This window comes from Salmo salar, chromosome ssa20 (assembly GCF_905237065.1).
Source record: "Salmo salar chromosome ssa20, Ssal_v3.1, whole genome shotgun sequence".
Classification (NCBI taxonomy): Eukaryota; Metazoa; Chordata; class Actinopteri; order Salmoniformes; family Salmonidae; genus Salmo; species Salmo salar.
Window position 1 is genome coordinate 47,980,365 of NC_059461.1, and position 7,727 is coordinate 47,988,091.

Below are 7,727 nucleotides of genomic sequence, written 5' to 3' on the forward strand. Positions count from 1 at the left end.
GGGTTTTACGGAAGAGTGACCAGAAAAAAGCCATTGCTTAAAGAAAAAAAATGGTGTTTGCCAAAAGGCATGTGGGAGACTCCCCAAACATATGGAAGACGGTACTCTGGTCGAATGAGACTAAAATTTAGCTTTTTGGCCATCAAGGAAAACAATATGTCTGGCGCAAACCCAACACCTCTCATCAAGAATTTCCCTGTACTTAGCACCATCCGTCATATCTTCAATTCTGACCAGTTTCTGAAACTGGTCAGAATTGAAGATATGACGGATGGTGCTAAGTACAGGGAAATTCTTGAGGGAAACCTGTTTGACTTCCAGAGATTTGAGACTGGGACGGAGGTTCACCTTCCGGCAGGACAATGACCCTAAGAATACTGCTAAAGCAACACTTGAGTGGTTTAAGGGGAAACATTTAAATGTCTTGGAATGGCCTCGTCAAAGCCCAGGCCTCAATCCAATTGAGAATCTGTGGTATGACTTAAAGATTGCTGTACACCAGCAGAACCCATCCAACTTGAAGGAGCAGGAGAAGTTTTGCCTTGAAGAATGGGCAAAAATCCCAGTGGCTAGATGTGTCAAGCTTATAGAGACATACCCCAAGAGACTTGCAGCTGCAAAAGGTGGCTCAACGAAGTATTGACTTTGGGGGGGGGGGTGAATAGTTATGCACGCTCAAGTTCAGTTTTTTTTGTCTTGTTTCTTTCACAATAACAAATATTTTGCATCTTCAAAGTGGTAGGCGTATTGTGTAAATCAAATGATACAAACTCCCCAAAAAATCCATTTTAATTCCAGGTTGTAAGGAAACAAAATAGGAAAAATGCCAAGGGGGGTGAATACTTTCGCAAGCCACTGTACCTGTAGAAGAACGCACATCTGCACAGTTTCACATTGTACATCACTCTGACGTTTAATGACATGTGCTTTGAGTTTGAGAAAGACTGATGAAGGGGTTCCTCTTGCTGTTTGCAGCACGGAAGGTTGTTTAGGAATCTTTGAGCTTGCTCAGAGAGAGGTTGTTGCAAGTCAACACCTTAAACACAAAAACAAATCTGTTGGAGCACGTTAGCAGTTATTGATACAGATTGCACCTCGACTGTGAGTTTGCCAGTGAGAATCGGGAGAAGGCTCAAATGAAAATGAAAGTTTGGTATGATAGAAAGGCCCTAAACTGCACTTTCAGTGTGGGTGACTAAGTTCTGGTTTTGTTTCCCATTCTGGGGTCACCGTTGCAAGCTTGCTTTTCAGGCCATTACTACATAGTAAAAAAAATGGCAATCTGGATTACATCATTGCCACACTGGAGCGCAGAAAAAAACCCTGGCTGGGTCATGTCAACATATTAAAACCATACTTCACCCGTTACCATCCGGCGGAGAAGTCGGTGGAAACCGGTAGTGATGTTCTGCCTGTTGCCACTGCTGTCACCGTTGACTATAGTCTTCCTCAAAAGCATGAGGAAAGCCCAATATACCCTGTGCCCGGGGACGGCTGAGTAACTCAGATTCTAGATAACCTTGATGTCTTTTTGACACACTTGTCTCCGGAGGAAAAAGGTGACATTGTTGCACTGCTTTTAGAATATCAGGGTTTATTCTCAGATGTGCCAACTCAGACAAATATACTAGAGCATGACATTGACATTGGGGACTCTGCCCCAATCAAACAACATGCCTATCGACTAAATCCTGAATAGAGAGAGAAACTCCACAGTGAGTTGGATTTTATGTTTGAGCACGGCATTGCGGATGGGTCTCTGCGGTTTTGTTTCCGATTTTCGTAAACTCAATGCCGTTACTAAGTCGGACTCCTACCCTTTGCGCAGTGTCGACGATTGTGTGGACCGTGTTGGCGTTGCTATGTACGTTAGCAAGTTCGATCTGCTGGAGGGATATTGGCAGGTCCCCCTAAACTGAGCGCACCAAAGAGCTGTCTGCTTTTATCACACCTGATGGTTTGTTTTCCTACTTTCATCTCCCGTTTGGGTTACAAATTGCTGGAGCCACGTTTCAAAGGTTCATGCATATTGTGCTACATGGTCTGGAGAATGAGCACCCTTTTCAAAGAAATTGGCCTCACATCAAAAACAGTACTTGACTAATCGAAAAACGATGCTCGCTTGGGGACCGACACTTCAGCACTTCAAGGTTTATGTATCGGTATCGAGAGTAATAGAAACGTATGTGATTTTACCTCTGTTTCTCAAAATAATATACATACAGCTGAAGTCGGAAGTTTACATACACTTATGTTGGAGTCATTAAAACTCGTTTTTCAACCACTCCACAAATTTCTTGTTAACAAACTATAGTTTTGGCAAGTCGGTTAGGACATCTACTTTGTGCATGACACAAGTCATTTTTCCAACAATTGTTTACAGACAGATTATTTCACTTATAATTCACTGTATCACAATTCCAGTGGGTCAGACGTTTACATACACTAAATTGAATGTGCCTTTAAACAGCTTGGAAAATTCCAGAAAATGATGTCATGGCTTTAGAAGCTTCTAATAGGCTAATTGACATCATTTGAGTCAATTGGAGGTGTACCTGTGGATGTATTTCAAGGCCTACCTTCAAACTCAGTGCCTCTTTGCTTGACATCATGGGAAAATCAAAAGAAATCAGCCAATACCTCCTAAAAAAAATTGTAGACCTCCACAAGTCTGGTTCATCCTTGGGAGTAATTTCCAAACACCTGAAGGTACCATGTTCATCTGTATAAACAATAGTACGCAAGTATAAACACCATGGGACCACGCAGCCATCATACCGCTCAGGAAGGAGACGCGTTCTGTCTCCTAGAGATGGATGTACTTTCGTGTGAAAAGTGCAAATCAACCCAGAACAACAGCAAATGACCTTGTGAAGATGCTGGAGGAAACGGGTACAAAAGTAACTATATCCACAGTAAAACGAGTCCTATATCGAAATAACCTGATAGGCCGCTCAGCAAGGAAGAAGCCACTGCCCCAAAACCACCATAAAAAAGCCAGATTACGGTTTGCAACTGCACATGGGGACAAAGATCGTACTTTTTGGAGAAATGTCTTCTGGTCTGATGAAACAAAAATAGAACTGTTTGGCCATAATGACCATCGTTATGTTTGGAGGAAAAAGGGGGAGGCTTGCAAGCGTAAGAACACCATCCCAACCCTGAAGCACGGGGGTGGCAGCATCATGTTGTGGGGGGGCTTTGCAGCAGGAGAGACGGGTGCACTTCACAAAATATACTGCTCAAAAAAATAAAGGGAACACTTAAACAACACATCCTAGATCTGAATGAAAGAAATAATCTTATTAAATACTTTTTTCTTTACATAGTTGAATGTGCTGACAACAAAAATCACACAAAAATAATCAATGGATATCCAATTTATCAACCCATGGAGGTCTGGATTTGGAGTCACACTCAAAATGAAAGTGGAAAACCACACTACAGGCTGATCCAACTTTGATGTAATGTCCTTAAAACAAGTCAAAATGAGGCTCAGTAGTGTGTGTGGCCTCCACGTGCCTGTATGACCTCCCTACAACGCCTGGGCATGCTCCTGATGAGGTGGCGGATGGTCTCCTGAGGGATCTCCTCCCAGACCTGGACTAAAGCATCCGCCAACTCCTGGACAGTCTGTGGTGCAACGTGGCGTTGGTGGATGGAGCGAGACATGATGTCCCAGATGTGCTCAATTGGATTCAGGTCTGGGGAACGGGCAGGCCAGTCCATAGCATCAATGCCTTCCTCTTGCAGGAACTGCTGACACACTCCAGCCACATGAGGTCTAGCATTGTCTTGCATTAGGAGGAACCCAGGGCCAACCGCACCAGCATATGGTCTCACAGGGGGTCTGAGGATCTCATCTCGGTACCTAATGGCAGTCAGGTTACCTCTGGCGAGCACATGGAGGGCTGTGCGACCCCCCAAAGAAATGCCACCACACACCATGACTGACCCACCGCCAAACCGGTCATGCTGGAGGATGTTGCAGGCAGCAGAACGTTCTCCACGGCGTCTCCAGACTCTGTCACGTCTGTCACGTGCTCAGTGTGAACCTGCTTTCATCTGTGAAGAGCACACGGCGCCGGTGGCGAATGTGCCAATCTTGGTGTTCTCTGGCAAATGCCAAACGTCCTTCACGGTGTTGGGCTGTAAGCACAACCCCCACCTGTGGACGTCGGGCCCTCATACCACCCTCATGGAGTCTGTTTCTGACCGTTTGAGCAGACACATGCACATTTGTGGCCTGCTGGAGGTCATTTTGCAGGGCTCTGGCAGTGCTTCTCCTGCTCCTCCTTGCACAAAGGCGGAGGTAACGGTCCAGCTGCTGGGTTGTTGCCCTCCTACGGCCTCCTCCACGTCTTCTGATGTACTGGCCTGTCTCCTGGGAGCGCCTCCATGCTCTGGACACTACACTGACAGACACAGCAAACCTTCTTGCCACAGCTGGCATTGATGTGCCATCCTGGATGAGCTGCACTACCTGAGCCACTTGTGTGGGTTGTAGACTCCGTCTCATGCTACCACTAGAGTGAAAGCACCGCCAGCATTCAAAAGTGACCAAAACATCAGCCAGGAAGCATAGGAACTGAGAAGTGGTCTGTGGTCCCCACCTGCAGAACCACTCCTTTATTGGGGGAGTCTTGCTAATTGCCTATAATTTCCACCTGTTGTCTATTCCATTTGCACAACAGCATGTGAAATTTATTGTCAATCAGTGTTGCTTCCTAAGTGGACAGTTTGATTTCACAGAAGTGTGATTGACTTGGAGTTACATTGTGTTGTTTAAGTGTTCCCTTTATTTATTTGAGCAGTGTAGATGGCATCATGGAGAAAGAAAATTATGTGGATATATTGAAGCAACATCTCAAGACATCAGTCAGGAAGTTACAGCTTTGTCGCAAATGGGTCTTCCAAATGGACAATGACCCCAAGCATACTTCCAAAGTTGTGGCAAATTGGCTTAAGGACAACAAAGTCAAGGTATTGGAGTGGCCATCACAAAGCCCTGACCTCAATCCTATAGAACATTTGTGGGCAGAACTGAAAAAGCGTGTGCGAGCAAGGAGGCCTACAAACCTGACTCAGTTCCACCAGGTCTGTCATGAGGAATGGGTAAAAATTCACCCAACTTATTGTGGGAATCTTGTGGAAGACTACCCGAAACGTTTGACCCAAGTGAAACAATTTTAATGGCAATGCTACCAAATACTAATTGAGTGTATGTAAACTTCTGTAATGAAAGAAATTAAAGCTGAAATAAATCATTCTGTCTACTATTATTCTGACATTTCACATTCTTAAAATAAATTGGTGATCCTAACCGACCTAAAACAGATTATTTTTACTAGGATTAAATGTCAGGAATTGTGAAAAACGGAGTTTAAATGTATTTGGCTAAGATGTATGTACATTTACGACTTCAACTGTATATATATATATCTAACAAAGTGTATTTTTGGTCTTGTATTTAAGTATTGGTAGCCAGTAGATACCATGGTTATAATGGAGAAGGTGACTTATTTAAGTAGAAACGCATTTAAGTTGATCTTGTTGTGATATTGAAGTGGTTTTCTGTTGGTTGTGAGCAATCTTGTCCAACAAAAATATAGGATATATTTGTTGTCTTAAGGGGGAAGGTGTTACAGTTTGGTGTGGGGTTTTATTTTGTTTGCCTCTTCTTGGGCTAATTTAGTGGGCGCTCATGGTGAGTGGCTTTTACGTCCCAGTAGTTGCTAGTCAACTTTCAGTGGACACCTCCATGAGTGTCTTTCAGAACCCCTCCTAAAACCCCACCGGTCTTGTTTAGATTGTCAGTGACTTTGTTAGTTCCCTTTTCTGTTTGAGCGACAGTTTTGGTTTTCTTTCTGGGACACGAAACAATCGGCACTCCTACTCTGATATGCTTTGTGGATACGGGCCCTGGTACTTTTGAGTACCTGTGTCTGAGAGCGATCCTTAACCCACCTGTTAGACTGGGGGGCTTAGCAGTCTGACCCGAGATCAGACAGCCTCTGCTGGCCTCTCTTCGCAGTCTGCAGGTAGGACTGCATTGCTTGCCGTTTAGGATTTTAGGCTGGGTTTCTGTTAAGCACTTTGTGACATCTACTGATGTTTAAAAGGGCTTTATAAATAAATGTGTTTGATTGGCTGCTTGAGGGACAAGCCCCAAGGTGTTAAGCAATAGGGCTCCGTAACGAGTGGTTCCGGAACTGAATTCTCAATCCTCATTACCGTGGCGGTATTAAATATTAGCAATAGGGATATTACTGTGCAACGTAGACGTTCTATTTTCTCCCAAGATTGCAAAACCATTCGTATGTTGATGTAGTGCAAAATCAGTTTTGAATGTTTCAAACTTTGTGCTGAGAATTGGTGTTTTTACCATCGGTGCCGAGTTTCAAAGAGCACCAAAAACTACACTAAACATGAGGCTTAGCATTTCTGCCACCACAGAAACAGACCCCTGGGTCAGTTCTAACTCGACCAACCACCGCGGAACTACCGCCAGAGTTTGGAGTTATGCTTTGAAGCCAGAGGATGAGTCTGAGTTGTATATTTCACTGTTTTACACATTTGTACATTTTCCGTGAATAAAACAGACAATGTTTATTTTTTTATTAAAATAACTGCTGTTGCTTGTATGCATTGTATGTGTGTGCTTACTGTGACTGTCACCCTGAGATTGGCTACATGAGACGTGGGAAAACGTCAGGTGTAGTAAAATGCAGTAGTTAGACTCTGTAGTGATGGTTACAGTCCGAGACAAAACATTGGACCATGGCTGTGTATGGTAACTTAACTAGCTAACAGAAATTAGAAACGCAACACCTTGGCCAATCCCAAATCAACCCTATGCACTTGTGGAGATCTGAGAGGATTTGATTACATTTACATTTTTAGTCATTTAGCAGACGCTCTTATCCAGAGTGACTTACAGTAGTGAATGCATAATTTTTTTTTTCCCCCGTGGGAATCGAACCCACAACCCTGGCGTTGCAAACACCATGCTCTACCAACTGAGCCACACGGGACCTGATTGATATATGCAATAAGGTGAAACTTCCACATAGCCTATCAAATGGCAAGGTGGTGCTAATAACATATTGATTGCATCTGTCAAACCTTCTCAGACAAGATATTAGTGACCACTCTAACGCTGGAAATACATGTCCTCAAAGATGGAAGGCAGGCGGGAGGTGGCGAAATCAGGTGTGTCATGGGTGTGTCAGATCCAGAACAATAACGACAGAGGGGCGTGGCCGGTAGGAGCCCTATAAGGCCAGAGGGGATGTGGTATATTGGGGTTCTTAGGCACAACGTGAAGCAGAGTGCCTGGATACAGCTGTCGTATATTGGCAATATACCACAAACCCCCGAGGCGCCTTATTGCTATTATAAACTGGTTACCAACATAAATAGACCAGGAAACAATTTTTCTGTCTGATATGCACACTAGCGATACGCAGATTGACTCATATCTCACGAGCAGGTTTAGGGTCATGAAATATTGCGTGGATGAAGGAAGGGTGGGCGGGTTTAATAAAGACAAAGGAATTCATAAAAAAGGCAACTGTACAGGGCCTTTTCTGTATTTGCAGGATAGGCTACAGCTACTCGACCATCCTTCATTGACCTCTCTCTCTCTTTCAGTCCATCTTCTTCAAGTTTGATCAGGACTCTTAAGGGACTATGAGCCCCTTTGAGCTTAGTCTGGCCCTCCAGGC